Consider the following 16,555-nt stretch of genomic DNA (forward strand, 5'->3'; position numbering starts at 1 on the left):
GTGCGTGTTAAGCCCTCCCTTTAGTGTTGGGCAGAAAAACATCCAGAGTAGCGGTTCTCAAACTTGAGCTGCATCAGAACCCCCTGCAGGCTTATTAAAACACAGGTTGCTGAGCTCCACGCCCAGAGTTTCGGCTTCGGTAGGGTCTGAGGTAGGGCCGAGAATTTGCATTTTTAGTAAGTTCTCAGGTGGTGCTGATGCTGTGTGTCCAGGGCCACGTTTTAAAAACTACTTTTCTTGAGAAGTCAAGCACGTACTGAGTTGGTGGCAAATGGTCTCCTTCTTAATCTGTAAGTGATGAAACATAGTGAGGGGTCATCCAGTCCACATCCTTATATTGAGGCTGAGGAGACCGAGACCCAGAAGGGTTAAGGCAGGCGTTTGCTGGAGTTTGTGCCAAAGTGGGAAGGAACCGTTCTGAAAGCGGACAGGCGGGGTGGGGGTGGGGGGCGGGGGCGGGGAGTGGGGAGAAGGAAGGTGCTGCCTCCTTTATGGCAGGAGAGCCGCACCGGGAGGCAGCGAGCTGCCATGTGGCTCTGAGAAAGTCACCTAGCCTTTTGGGGCCTCAACTTTGTTTTCTTCAGTTTCTCATCAGTAAAAATGCATACTTTACACCAAGTATATGATTTTAATTGAAGCTGAATCCAAAGATGTTTAAAAGGGCAACACAAAGATCTTTTAATTAATATGTTGTACTATTTTTTTCTCATGCCTTTGGAAATCCAGGCACGAGCCAGTTCCTTTATTGATGTATCTGGAACGTTCAGCTCCACGTGCCTGGATTCTTGGGTCTGTCCCCAGGGGAAAGTGGATAAAGGGGATGATCCATTTTCAACAAGGTGAAAAAGACTATAAACTCCTTCCTTGAACTACGCACTTGTATTCTTTCCGCTCCTTTCTTCTCCAGTTCCCTCCCTCCCCACTTTCCTTCTCTTAATCTCCAACATTCTCCCCCTAACATTCTCCAAGGCCTATTTTTCTCTCCACTCAATGCCCATATCAGCTTCCACCTTCTTACTGTCCTGCTCTAGGGCACAACTCACGAGTACAGGCCTGGGGCCCATCCTGGGTACAGAACTCTCAATTTCCCAAGGGAATGGGCCAGCTAGCCTTCCACTGCAGTGAAAACACTCCCTCTCCCCAGAGCCCCCAGCAGAGTATTGAGCTGTCTGTTTTTCAAAGATGACTCCAAGTACCACTCTCACTGATAATGTGGGATACCAATGAGGAAACTATGTATGAAACTCTCATATTGATTCATCTATATTCTTTTACATACTATTCATTGATCAACATCTCAAAGATGCCTCTTACCCCTTCCCATTGTCTTCTTCCAAAGACTTTCTCCTAGGACTCTTGATTTCCTCCATTCTGGCCTTTGGGTGTCCCCTGAACCCTAAGTCAACCAGTCAGAGCACAACAGAAAACAAAGAAGGTTGAAGTCCTTACCAACATTATTTCACCAGGAGAAAGACCCATGGCCTGTGCTTCCCGCCATCCCAGGCTGCTCGTGGGGCTGCTCATCTTTCCCACAGAGTTCAGACAGAATGCAGATCACAGCCTAACTGAGAGGGCTTATTTCTGCCGCAGCACCAAGCATACTGTTGGCAACTCACATGTGTTTATTGTTTTTATGGCTCTTTGTATTAACATAATTGTGTTTATTATTATTACCCGTGTAAGAACATTGTATCTCTGAACTCTCTCCCTTTGCCTGGAGCAAGCTCCTTGCCTAATTCTCCCTTCCCCTCTTTATTAGTTTCCCTATCCCTACCATCCCTACCCCACTCTAACCGCCCAGCCATCTCAAAACAGAGTGTGGGCTTGTGATCAGGTGCTCTCTGCTACTCTCCACTTTGTTCATGGTGAATCCCTCTGGTGTTTTGCTTCCTTGGGGGCTATCTGGGCCTCTATCAAGAAAGCAGCATTGGGCTTCCCTGGTGGCGCAGTGGTTGAGTCTGCCTGCCGATGCAGGGGACGCGGGTTTGTGCCCCGGTCTAGGAAGATCCCACGTGCCGCGGAGCAGCTGGGCCCGTGAGCCATGGCCGCTGAGCCTGCGCGTCCGGAGCCTGTGCTCCGCAACGGGAGAGGCCACAGCAGTGAGAGGCCCGCATACCGCAAAAAAAAAAAAAAAAAAAAGAAAGCAGCATTTAGTGTGGAAGTGATCGTCACATTTATTATGTTGGGGGTGGGTAGGCAGGGACTGTAGATCCATATAAGTTGCATATCACTAAACTGTGCAGAGTGAACTGGAAGGAATCGCAGTGAGTGACATGAAGAGAGGATGCTACCTCCTTAGTGTGTTGTAGACACTCCATTTGTATCATATGGACGGGGGCACCTTGGTGGTGAAGGATATCTGGAAAGAATTGTGCTGAGAAAATTACTAACACATAGGCAGAGAGAAATAGGGACTTGATAATCTCCCCTGTTTTAATATAAATCTGTTTTCCTCATGATAAAATATGTTCATTGAAGAAAATTTAGAAAATATGGAAAAGCACAAAGAAGGGGGAAATTACCTTAATCCCACTACCCACGGGTACCACTGTTAACAGAGTGTTTTTTCTAGTCATTCTTCTCGTTTTTGTTTCTCATCATACAAATCCATAGTTCATCTTCACTGAGTATATGATTTTAATTGATCAGAACTGGAAGATGTTTAAAAGGGCAGCATAAATGGATACCTTTATTCAATATTTTGTATTTTTTTCTTATGCATTTATTAACTTAGGGGTCAGTTTCTTCACTGATTGATCTGGTACTTTCATATTTTGTAAAATTGTGTTCACTGTATACACAAGTTGTGATCCTACTTTTTAAATTTAACGTTGAAATGTGATTATTTTCCCCATGTCATTAAATCTTCTCCAAAGTTCAACTTAAACAGCTGTGTGCTATTCAGAGAGGTTGTTATTTATTCAACCATTCTCCTATTGTCATGTATTTAGATTATTTCTATTTTTATTATGATCATGCATCACAGTTGACTAAACATCTTGTCATAAATCTTTATTTATAATTCTGATTATTTCCTAAAGGTGAATTCCTATGAGTAGGAGTTTTGGATCAACGGACAGAACGTTTTAAGGGCTTTTGGCTGCTATTGCAAAACTGTCCTGTCGTGGCTCCAATATATATTTTCAACTCTCAGATCTCCACAACAATGAGATCATCAAACACAAGGCTCCAAGTGGAGACTTGATTGAATTGTCCAGATTGGATGACTACACAGATAAAGAAAACAACTGCCAAATATTCACTACAGTGGAGACAATGCTCAAGTGGGAAGGGTGGAACAGTAATTTCTTACTATGTGAGCTCAGTTATATTTATGATCTTATTTAACCTTCCCAACAACCCCCTGAGAAATAAACTAACATTTTTGAGCACTTACTGCTCACAGCCTCTGGACTGGATTCTGTGTGTATGTGTAATCTCGAATCCCCACAGCAACCCTTTCCCGTAGGTTTCATTATCTCCATTTTACAGATATGGAAACTCAAGTAACTTGCCTAAGATCCCTAGCAACTAAGTGGTGGTACTAATTCTGAAACCTGGGGTTTTTCAAGTGCAACCTATGGTTTCCCTGCAACTGTTTTCATGAGTTACAGGCTTCTTAGTGGAGTAAGAAAGGCATATTAAGAAGATGCTTGAATTTTGTCAAGCCATTAAGGAATCTTTTGTGGGCTTCCAAATGACTGTTTTTTTTTTAATAGGACATCCAAATACATTCAAAGAGCTAAGGTGACTTACTAACTGTAATTAACAGAAGAGTCCAAGGATTGTATACCTTAAGAGAATGCTGTTCTGACGTATGAGTTAAGATATCTAGATTAAAGACTAGATATTAAAATTCACAGTACTAACAATAATAAGAAAACTGGCTTTTGTATACATTCTTATTCCCAAAACTAATGTTTGGATAAAGACATTTTATCTTGATCAGAGGTGCTAGAAATAAAATATTTGTGCGTCCAACTTCCTAGTTTCAAATTCTAGCTGTTGAATGTATAGTTTTTATTTATTAAAGCAATATCTGAAAACATTTTCAAAATAAATGCAAAAGTTAATTCATTAATTTATTATTAGGAAAATTAGGGAATTCCCTGGTGGTCAAGCGGTTAGGACTCTGCACTTCCACTGCAGGAGGCATGAGTTAGATCCCTGATTGGGGAACTAAGATCCCATGAGGTGCATGGCACGGCCAAAAAGAAAAAAAAATAGAAAGGCAAATTAGCCCTCATTTGCTCTTTAGTGGGCCATTAACTAGTTATCTGAGTTAGCCTACCTCTCCATGCTGGTTATCACAAGGGCTGCCAGAGAAGGAATGTGCCCAGTTGCTCCAAAATATTTGATGACTGAATGAAGAATGATGAATAAAAGTATAAGACTGACCTCTGCAACAATTAGTAAACAATGCAAGACAGTGTGTAATTAAACCCTAAATTGCAGGTTGAGGCAGGATTACAGGTGAGCCTGGTACAATGCCATCTACTCCCCATTCAAGTTGAGCTGGCTGGGACTGACTTCTGTCGTCCAGCACTGCCAGCTCAGGTGTTCCTACTGGCCATGTGTTCTTTGACTTTAAGGAATCATTCTCCAGATTCCCTTGAGGCTGCCTACAGACAAAGGTACCCTAGGGGGAGGATGACATAAAAATGCAAGATTGTGGGATCAATCTGGATTTGGATCCAGTCTTAAGCTCTATGAGCTTGGATACTCTGAATCCCACTTTCTTTATCTGTGAAAATTCAAAATAATATATATGAAGTATCTCTCAGTATATGACTCTTAGTGGGTCATCTGGTGCAACTATACCAGTTGTTTACAGTTAGCACTTATTCTGATTGGTCAGTTCCAATGCCTTGACCATTATTTTACATATATATTTAATATAACCCTTGGTGGGTACTCTATAAGTGGTGGTTATATTAGTAAAAGTTTGAGTCAGAGGTACAGCTAGGACACAGAAATGGGAAATAGAGTAATACAAGGCCATTTCCATTACCCATGCTGCATGCTTGATTTTGCACACTCCTTAAGTCTCAGACAAATGGAATCTGTCTATTGACACTGAGTTCTAAGAGACTCCATTTTTCCACGATATAAGATCCTCTGATGCAAGCACAGGCCCCATTTAGTCCCGAATGAAACCCCTACATTCGTCAACTCCCTCCATCCTTTCTCCCCCTACCCTCCTCGTGTGTTAGGTTGAGAAATGTGGATCCTGGAGCTGCCCAGACTCCATCTGTCTGATATTGTGAAGCTGATGGCAGTGGAGGGCAGGAGGCGAAAGACTCCAGATAAAAGCAAAAACTCAAGGAGAACTTGACCTCAGAGCTTTGATACCGAACTCAGTGGGTAACAGCCTCCGTTAAATTTGTTCAGTCAGCCATTTAAGAGGGAAGGAGTTTCTCACACATCCTGGAAGGGTATTTAGCGATGAGATGCTTCCACGGAGGGGAATCAATGTTTCAGGGACTGAGCAGAGCAGAATCAAATGCCAAAGCTGCCATGGCAAGCTTAGAGACAGGTAGTGTGCTTGCTTGTTTTGCTCTCAATATATTATTTTCTTTCTCTTTCATGAGTTACCAGGGATTTACTAGGACTTTTGGTCACAGCAACAGAAAACCAGCTGTGCCCCACATTAACCTCCCCCACCCCACTTCTTTGGGTTTCAGGGAGTAGCCCTCAGGGCAGAGGCCATGAGGAAGAAAGGGGAGTTGAGAGGAAGACAGAGATACTAGGCTGGTGATGTTGTATGAGCCTCCCCACTACCTCTCCAACTCAGATTCAGAACCCAGATTTATCTTCTTTGCCTTCTATTGGTTGGATTCATCAACAAGGAAATGGAATCATTTGAGGCTTGGTGGGCCCAATTTGAGAAGCACCTTACCTATGAATCTCTGCCTGGGATAAGGAAGGACTAAGAAAATGAATCACACAGCCCACTGATTCTCTTATTCCTTAAAAAAAAAAAAAATCCATAAGCCTTGTCCTTATTTATCCAGGAGAGGTGAAGACAGGATCAGTCATGTCACTACCTTACTTAAAGTTTATGAGTGGCTCCCAGATCCCTTGGTATAAGGGGACAAGTGCTCCCTGCTCTGGTCCAGCCCACCTCTCCAGCCTGGCTCGCCCATGGCCCATCTACCTGTATCTTGTGCTCCGGCATCTCCTTGCCCTTCCTCAAAGCACCACAATTTCTCATGCTTCCCAGCCTGCCCAATTCCTGTCTTCCCTGACTTAAACCTTTTCTTCTCTTTTGTGTTCCCCTAACTCCTACTTACTCTTTAAGATTTTCCTCTAACATTACCTCCTCTAGGAAAACATGCCTGAACCTCCCCTCCCCAATTTCACTTCTCTTCCATGGACCCCTCTTCTTACCTTTATTACAGCATCTATCATGAGCACTGTAGTGGTTAACTGTGGGTCCATCTGACTTCTCTTGACTGGAGTATCTTCAAGCACAAAGGCGATCCCTGCTTCATCTTTGTACCCCCAGTGCTCAGCCTGATACCTGGCCCAAAATGAGTGCCCCATATATAAATAGTTGAACGAAGAATTAATAAAATCAAGTATCTCTGTCATAGCAGTTGAAGCCTGATGGATCTATACAGTCTGGAATGTTGAAAGGATACCAATAACTGGTACTGCACCTGAGGCGAAATCATAGTTATCAAAAACCAGGCTCTTGCCTAAAGCATGTAAAGACTGATTTGTCTTAAATATAAAGTTGGATGGCTATTATTTAGTATTTTGCATTTAGATGCTAACGGTACGTTTGAAATGATAGCACATGATTGGCATATATTTTTTTTTACTTTTTATTTTGAGTTAATTATAGATTCACATGGGTTGTAAGAAATAATACAGAGATTTCCCCCTAACTGGAACACAATATCTAGCCTAACTGTAGTACAATATCTTATAGATATCTTAACAATATCTTAATAACTGACTTTGATATATCAATCAATGACTTTATTCAGGTTTTGTCATTTTTACTTGCATACTTATTTGTGAGTAGTTGAATGTTTTAAAAATGATTTGTAGGTTATTGTGTGTGTGCAGCCCAGCCCCTAAAAGTCTGGTCACAATCAGTAAGAGTCAGGACCATGCCCCTCTGGTCCCAAAAAGAAGGGGCTTGAGTCTTTTCCAAAAGTCTGTGGCAACGGGATTCATTCCTGACCTGGTCTCTGCTTTGCACCCTCTTTGACCCTTCCTTGAATGTCTTGTTCTTCCTCTGACAGGTCAAGAAAGTTCCTAGTTTCTGGAGGAGGCATGATGAGTTGGAACAATTCCATACACCATTTTCTGCCATTGGTCAACACACCCAGGGATAGGCTATATTATTTGCAGAGTTCAGTGCAAAATGAAAATGCAGAGAGGGTCCCAGTCAGGAGTCAGGGAGTCAATCTCCCTTTTTCATACCCACAGCAGAAAGGTGACCCCCAAGGGGTTGTAATCTCTACACCAAGACACACTAGGGGATGGGCTAGAGGCCCATGTCCAGGTTTCTGCTGAAAGTCTGTGGACCTGCCAGCCTAGGGTGGGGACAGCCACTGCTTTGCCCTTCTCTGAGATGCAGGGTGAGTACATGCTGTACCCCAACCCTCCCCATATTTATGCTCAGGCCCCCACCTGGGGCAGAAGGCAACTGAGGAGCAGGTATGGGGAGGGGAAGGCTGGGGGAAACTAGGGCACGAGGGTTCAAAGGAATGCACAGCTGAGAAATTATCCCAGGGAGGAAGAGGGCGGCAGGACCACATGTGAGCTGAGACTCCAAGCCTCCAGAGTATGCTTCATTGTCCAGTCTAACTTCATTTACAAAACACAAATTCAAAGACAGACTTTCAAGATGGCGGCCACAGAGATTAAAACCAAGCAAGAGGCCCTTCTGAGTATAAGGCTCTGTGTAAGCACACTGACCACCTTCCCATGAAGTTGCCTGAACACACCAAAGGCAAACTTTCCTGAAACTGTAACTTTCTACTCTCCCTTGGGACGGAATCATCTCCTTTATTCTACAGTGGGGTCTAAGAATGATGGCATGGAGCAGTGAGACTTTCTTATTTGGTTCCTCCTCAATGAATATGAGTAATATTAGCAAAACCCCACTTATTTAGCAGAAAAAAATCTGCTTCTTTCTCTCTTTTTTTTATATCTGTCTGATGTACACCAAAAAAAAAAAAGTTAGTCTGAAATCAAACTGCCTTAGTGAGTAACACCATGATCTATCTAGCTGTCAGAAAAACTTGGGAATCATCTTTGGTGCCTCCTTTTTCTTCACTATTTTCATTCAGGAGTCACTAACTCCTGCAGTGCCACATCTAAAGTCTCCCCAGAATTCATTACCTGCATTCAGTCCCTACTGCAAGTGCCCTAATCCAGACATGCATCATTTCTCATATTGCAAAAGCCTCTTGATTAATCTCCCTATGTCCCATCTGCCTCCATCACTGGTCCATTTTCCACATTCCTGATGGAGACACCTTTAGAAATGGCAAATTTGATCATGCCATATCCGTCTCTCCTCCTGAAATTGTTCAGTGACCTCACCACTTTTAGTGTGAAATCAAACTCCTTGGCAAAGCACACAAAACCTTTCACACAGTCCCTAGCAAGTATCTCCTCAATATGATCCTACCATTTCCCACTCCTGACCCTAATGCCTCCCTCACCATATAGAGCTTCCTTAGATCATTCCAGATCATTCATTTCTCTAGGTCTTTGTGTATGTGGTGCCCTTGCTTGGAGTACCTTTACTGACTCTTGCGCCAAACTCCTACTTGTCCTGCAAAGCTAAGCTCAAGTGTTAACTCCTCTGGCCCTCCTTGCCCACCTCATCTCCCCAGCATGTGAGAGGTGCCTGTTAACCAAGGACCCATATCACTTGGTGTTTACCCTTATCATAGCACCTACTCACCATTTTAATAATTGTTTCAGCCTGTCATGTTTCTCAACCACAGGGGATGCCATTCACACTGTGATGTATTTTCAATTTTCCTTACTTGATGTGAAACTCTTGAAGCCGGGTCCTGGGCCTTAAACATCATTGCACAACTTCTGGAATATGGTAGGTAGTGGGTAGTTGTTATCTGAAGAAAGGAAGGAAAAGAACAAAAGGAGAAAGGAAGCGCTGCAGCTGCCAGCCTGTAATATTTCTTTCTCTCTCAACCCTGGTCCCAAAAACCCTCCCCTCATCAGCTGTTTGATGTCTTAAGAGCCAATAGAGATTGACAGCACAGCCAATCTGACTGTGCAGACCTGGGTTCCTTAGGTGATGGAAAATCATGATTTGACCAAATTTGAGGCAGTGGCTGCATTACAGACACAAGTTGGCTCCTCAACTTGGGCCCTTCTGATGTGAAACAGAGATGCTGAAACTTTTCTCCCTCAGGAATGACCAATCCATAAAGTTCTAAAACAGTTTGAAAAATAAATGGAAATGCCTAGATATATACAGCTAGAAAAAAAATGTCAATTTTATGAATATAGAAAACAACTTAAAAATGCATAACATGCAGTTGTCAAAACTCATAGAACTATACTTCACAAAGAAAATTTTACTATATATAAATTTAAAAAAATGAACCAGGATGAAGGAAGGGCCCCAAACGGAATACAAACTACAACAACTGAACCTAACTATATTGCAAATGAATAACAGAACCATAATGCAGTGGGGAAGAAAAGAACTAAGTTACTTTGGAAATCAGTATTTTGGCTGGATACTGTAAAGCTAATGGCAAAAAGAACTATACACAAATACTGCATTCTAGTTAGTAAAGTTATTTTTCATGGATATACAGATTAGCAATTCTGAAACTACTTGGTGTATATATTAGGGTTGAACGAATACTTTAATACACTGTAGATGATGAAAGTCAGGCTTTTCACGGTCAGAGTAATAAGTTACAAATAAGGAAAGAGGGAAGGCTAGAATGAAATCTATGGTTTTGGATGAGAGTCAGAGGTATCAGTATGAACTCATGGTTTAAAATATATATATATATGGGGCTTCCCTGGTGGCGCAGTGGTTGAGAGTCCGTCTGCCGATGCGGGGGACGCGGGTTCGTGCCCCGGTCTGGGAGGATCTCGTGTGCCACGGAGCGGCTGGGCCCGTGAGCCATGGCCGCTGGGCCTGCGCGTCCGGAGCCTGTGCTCTGCAATGGGAGAGGCCGCAGCGGTGAGAGGCTCGCATAGCGCAAAAAAAAAAAAAAAAAAAAAATATATATATATATATATATATATATGTAATATAATATATGTATATACACACACATACATATATCTATATCTCTCTCTCACTATATATATATATATATATATATATATATATATATATATATAGTGAGAGAGAGATACAGAAATAAATATAGATTTGAATACATACCTAGTATGCTCCTAGTATTCATCCATAGATTTCCTAGCTCTATCTGCTGAGAGGGCCTAGAAGCAGTGACATCCCAGTAGCAGTGAGCACACCCACCACCTAAGTCTTGGATTTTACATCCCATTCTCCAATCTAAAGAATTAGGGATTCTTAGAAAAGTGTTTGATTCCAGGGCTGGGGTGGGATAAATACAAGTTGAGACAGGAGCATCTCATGCTGCTAGAGAAGCAAGGAAGTACCCAAAAAAGGCTGGGTAGTGTTGAAAGGGCAAAATGGCCAACCTGCAGCCAAAGCTGGAAAAATTTCAGCAACAAAACAAACAGTCATTGTATTGGATTATAACTCATAGAACAAAATAAATATCCATGAATCCATACTGATATAAATAAATAATTGAATGAATGAGGTAGAAGGGGCAGCTCTTCCTTACAGAAGAACTCCAAATAATAAATGTAGAAGCAGTTAGGGAAATAGAAAATCTTTATTAGAACACCACTGCAATAATTTTTCAGGCCAAGAACGAGTGATGGATGCTAAAATTAGTGGGCAAAAGTTTGAAGAGAAACAAGGTGTTTGCACGGTCTCAAAGTATCACCCCCAATATATTTATTAGTCACAAAGACGAAAAAACCTGCCTTTACTGTGAAGAAACCCAGGAGATACCACCAAGTGATTAATGTTAACATCACTAGTGGTAAGATATTTTGATGTTATGCATCCCCAGTATGATACACTGAGAAGGACATATCACTTCTGTGGTATTCTTGTCCTCAAATGGAAAACATCAGACAAATAAAAATTGAGGGACCGTCTATAAAATAACTAATACTCCTCAAAAGTGTTAAGGTCAAGAAAAGACTAAGGAACTGTTGCAGATTAAGAAGACCAAGGATCCATGACAACTGAATGCAATGTGGGACCCTGGATTGACTCCTGGAGCAGAAAAAGGACATTAGTGGAAACACTGATGAAATCTATACAGTCCATAGTTTAGTTAATAGTATTGTAATGATGTTAGTTGCTTAGTTTTGATTATTGAAGTTGGTTGTTAAGGATGGTAATAAGAGAGAAATTGGGTGAAGGATCTAAGGGAACTCACTGTACTGTCTTTGCAACTTTTCTGTAAAGTTACTTAAATACAGAGTTGAAAAAATGAGTGGGGATCATGCAGTTACAAAGCAAGATGGAGACAAGCGAGAAAAGGGAGAAAGGCATGTCTGAATTTCTCTAAGAGTGAACAAAATGCACTGTACGAATGGCAGCAAGTTCAGAATGTCTCAACAGAGATGGGAGGTGGGAAAATTTTTTTTTGAAGCATAATGGAAAAATCAGTTTCTCACTTTAAGTCGCTCATTTAAAAACTGGAGGCCCATTCAAGCAGCCATGGACTAGTGCTGGCCTTCACAAATGTTAAGGCCTATTCTGGAGCTATGGACAGCACCTCCAGGACTTGCTCTGGATGCTTCAAAAGGGCAAGTGAGTGCTTGGCCAGGACCCAGGTTGGGGCTCACCTGGAGAGCCTGGGGACTTGTATCTCTCAGACCCCACAGACACTTAAGTAGGGAAGTCAAATCTCAGAGTTACTTCAGTGAGCATGGAAACAACACAAGGGGGTTAGGGTTTTTGGTCCAAATTTTAAGAAGCATCTATTATCACAGCAAAGGGTTCCATGCCACTGGGCCTGTATGGGTCAAGTCACTGGGCCACATCTTCCTCTAAGCTGAGCTCAAGTGGGTCTTGCCACATTTGTCTCTGGGATGATGACCAACTCTCCTTTCTGCTTGCCATATAATTTCTTAGATGTGTCACACATCTTACAGGTTTGGGAGCCATTCTATTAACACCTATAAGGTGATTTGGGATATCACTTGTCTACCAGAGTTAACTTTACAGTTTCATTCTCAAAAGCAATCTTGTTTCCAATCTAGTTGACCATCAACTTAGACATAGTTTTCATGACCTCACTCACCTCTCTGTCAAAGATATTTGAAAGGAACAAAATGTTGAGGCAACTAGCTGTGAAGCGGAGCTACAGGAGAGTGTTGAGGTGTGAGGGGGATAACTGACATATCTGCATTCCCACTGATTGCCAGGGTTTCTGCAGCAACTGTGAAATCATGGATCTTGGAATCAGAAGACCTGAGATTGGCTTCTGGAGCCACAATTTCCAGCTGTATGGATTTAAACAAATCAGTAAGACACACTTCGTTTTCTCATCTGTAAAATGGGGATAATGATAATACCTATCTAACAAGGCTATTTTAAGAATCAATAGAGATATAACATGTGAAAGTACTTTTCAAGGGGTAAAGTACTTTACTAATGTTAATTTTAATTTCACTGTCCCAACACAGTGAAACATATGGCATTTTTTAAATGTTAAAAAAAAACCATAGGCACAAATTTTTAGAAACCAATAATTTCAGTAAACCCATCACTTTTGTTTTTAACCTAAAACATAATTTTCTGCACTTAGCTATGTAGTCAGATGTGAAACGCGGGATTCTTTTCTATGGTATCCTTAGCAGGGCGAGCCCAGTGTGGTTGCCAGGACCATAAAAACAGAAGGCTGTTGATCATTAGCCTGCGTAAAACACAGCACTTGGGCACCTCACTTGGAACTCGCTTTTTAACTTGTTTCAAGAGGTGGCGCTTAGAACTGAAAAGAGTATTGTATGCCTGAATGAGTGCACCAAAACACCAGGCCAGACTGGGGTGTGGGCACCCACTTATGTGTGCAACTGCCTTTTTACCTAATTAATCCTCTCCTTGCAAGCCTGAACACAGCCTGTGAACTTCACATTCCACTGGTAACTGGAACTCTGGGTCCTACAAAACCTGGAAGCTTTAATGGAACGTTATTTGTTCAGGGCCCTTGAAGCAATGATATCTAATGGAGCAGAAGCAAAGAGAAAATGCCCTGAGCTTTAGTAAGAACAGTTGATTTCCATCACAGATCAGGCCCTGTCACTCCCCTGCTTAGAAGCCCTGGAGGGCTCCCCTCCTGGACAGAGTCCAGACTCTTCTCAACCAACCCCAGCTTCATCTTTCCACACACTCAAGCCACTCCCACTGCCCCCACTTCCCACATCCCCAGGCCTGTGCTCTCCAAGTGTGGTTGGCAGACTACCTGTAAGAAAACAAACTGGTAGTGTTTGCTTAAAATGCAGATATCCTCGCTGGCCCTCAGGGCTACTGAATCCGAAATTCTGAGTGTAGAGACCTCAGGACTCCGCAGGTCAAAACTAGCTCCTCTAGCCATTTTTACAAACACAAAAGGTTGGGGGGGACACCTATCTAGCCACACTTGTGCTGTTCCTTGAACTCGGCATGCATTTTATTTCTCAGCCCCTCTGCCTTACTCTTCTTTTCCTCTCCACAAACTTACTAAGGAAAGCTTCCTTTATTGAGTACCTTCTGTATGCCAAATGCAGCCTGTACATTAATGCTACAAGGCCTAGCTCATATTCACGGATTCTCTGATGCCTCTCCTGATCCCTCTCCAACAATGAACAAAAGTAACTGAGCACTTACTAAGTATCAGGTTTCATGTGCAGAGAGGAAATAGAAATAAATTAGGCTTAGTTTCTGCCCTCAAGATGCTCACTCAGAGTGACAGAGATCTCATATGTCTGTCCTCGTCTCTCAGCTGAGAGACCATAACCACAGCACTGGAAGAGACTGGAGTGTCAGCCAGCCCAGATGAGGAGGGGCTTTCTAGCTGCAAGATGCACAGGCACTTTTACACCTGGAGTTCATCACGTGTCAAGCCAGCAGTGTTTTTCTTTTGAAAACTGCTTTCACTGAGGGAATGCCAAAGTGCTCTTCTAGTAGGTTTGATTTGGGTATAAGTCTTACAGACGGTAAAACTGAGGCTCTGGTGTACTGAATCTCCTTCTGTAGTTCTTCAAGTAAGCTATGGCAGAACTGAGTATATGAGAACTTCTCCAAGTGTGTGCTGGCATGGGGACCACGCATCATCGGCCCTTACTTAATGTGCTCCAAGTAAGAGAATGAATCAGTGAATGATCGGTCTGCTTTATAATCTTCTAAAAAAATAAAACAGGCTTCCCTGGTGGCACAGTGGTTAAGAATCCACCTGCCAGTGCAGGGGACAGGGGTTCGAGCCCTGGTCTGGGAAGGTCCCACATGCCACGGTCAACTAAGCCCATGCACCACAACTACTGAGCCTGCGCTCTAGAGCCCGTGAGCCACAACTACTGAGCCCACATGCCACAACTACCAAAGCCTGCGCACCTACAGCCTGTGCTCCACAACAAGAGAAGCCACCGCAATGAGAAGCCTGTGCACCACAGCGAAGAGTAGCCCCCGCACAGCAACAAAGACCCAACACAGCCAAAAGCAAATAAATAAATAAATAAATTTATAAAAAATAAATAAACAAAAAAATAATAAACCACCTCTGACAGAACTAGCCTGGAGCTTGAGTCTCTCTGCTCCCATACTGAATGTCCCTCACATTCTGAGACTTTGGGCCTACCCCCTTTTTTTTGGTCCCCTGTTCTTTTCAGATTTTTAGCTTTAATTTGTCCAAACTATATTCTTCCCTTAATTTTGCAAATTAATTTTTTTCTTCCTAGGTTTTTTACTTGGTACTTTCAAAGTTTCTTTTCCTTCTCCCACCTTATTTCCCTCCTCTCCCCATCCCACTTCCCCCTCCCTCCCTCCCCCCTGCCCTCTCCCTCCCTGTGGCCCACATCCTGAGTTTGAATGCAGGCAGGATTAATCCAGCATGGAACACGATGTCTGAGAGCCCTGACAGACTCACTAAAGCGTGCAGCAGTGACAAAAGGCAGCTCTGATGGGCTCTGTCAGGAATCCCTGAGAAACACTGATGGGGAACCTTTGTTAACCCCTTTGCTGGCTCCAGGTCCCCAGGGCCCACAACAGGATCATACCTAGAAAACCCAAGGGAGAAAAGCAGAGAAACTAGAAAGTCTCCTTCCCATCCTGGCACCCTACACAAGAGACTTTTCCCCAACAGCCCAATTCTCTGGCTCTTTACCTGAAAAGCCCCCTGGGTTAAAATTGTGAGTGGCCACAAACTTTCAAATAGACCTGGATTGTTGAAGGAATGCCATAGGGCATCTTAGGAAAGAAGCCTGGGTAAACTGCTCTGGCTTGTAAAGAGAAGGATGAATGATAGGAAAAAGGATCCCTTTAAAGCATGTCTGATCCAATATCTAGGGGGTGTGCATATATGCACACGCATGTATGCATGAACATACAAACATACTAGTGCATTCTGCTTCTATTTCCCCTCCAAGTACATCCAATTAAAAAGGATTTGCCCAGCTCAGAGAGTTTCTGGGTATGTAGGACAAGAAACAGCACTTGATTTATTACCTAGTGAATTTGGTCTACTAAACAGCACAAACTTTTACCCAGGTTGACCTAATTAACCAAAAAAAAAATGACTGATACACTCCATGTAGATGAAATAGAAAGATGGAAATAATTCCCAGTATTTATTCATGTTTCCATTTTTGTTTTGTCCCCTTGGACTTACTCAATTCCCTAGCCCCGTTGCCTTCCTAAATACCTCCACGTTAGTCACTACTAGCTGTTTGGAAAGTGATCACCGTCCTTGTTTCATAGGGCTGCAGCCTGGTTATTTAAACATTGTCCCACTGGTACTGTCTGTCTCTGGCTCTCCCTCTCTCCCCTTGATTCTTGGTCTCTCCAGCTCCATTATCCAGGTAGGCAGGGACCCAGCCAGGCTAATGGCTGACTGTTGGGGTCTTCTGAGATAATAAAGGCTGGGTTTCTAAATAACCTCAGTTCAAATGCTCACCATGTCCCGAGAGCCTGAATTTTAGCCCTTTTCCATTATTATTTTAGCATAAATTAGATTTACCTGGTTCATACTAAGGTGATAAATTGCAGGGCTTTAAAGTTTCCCTAAGGAAAAACAAGGTAGTAATAACATCCAATCATTCACCAAATAATATTCAAATACTATCATCTGCCAAGCTCTAAATGCAGTGGGCAGAGGGTCTGCATGGCAATCTTAGAAGGTGGCTACTTCTTAAAAAAAGAGAAAAGCAAATTCAGTCATTTTGCTTGAACAAATAATCCCTGAATTCTTATTATGTGCCAGCCATTCTGCTTGGTCGTAGAGACAAGAATGAC

The sequence above is a fragment of the Mesoplodon mirus genome, assembly GCF_964341445.2.
Source record: "Mesoplodon mirus genome assembly, chromosome: 6".
Taxonomy (NCBI): Eukaryota; Metazoa; Chordata; class Mammalia; order Artiodactyla; family Ziphiidae; genus Mesoplodon; species Mesoplodon mirus.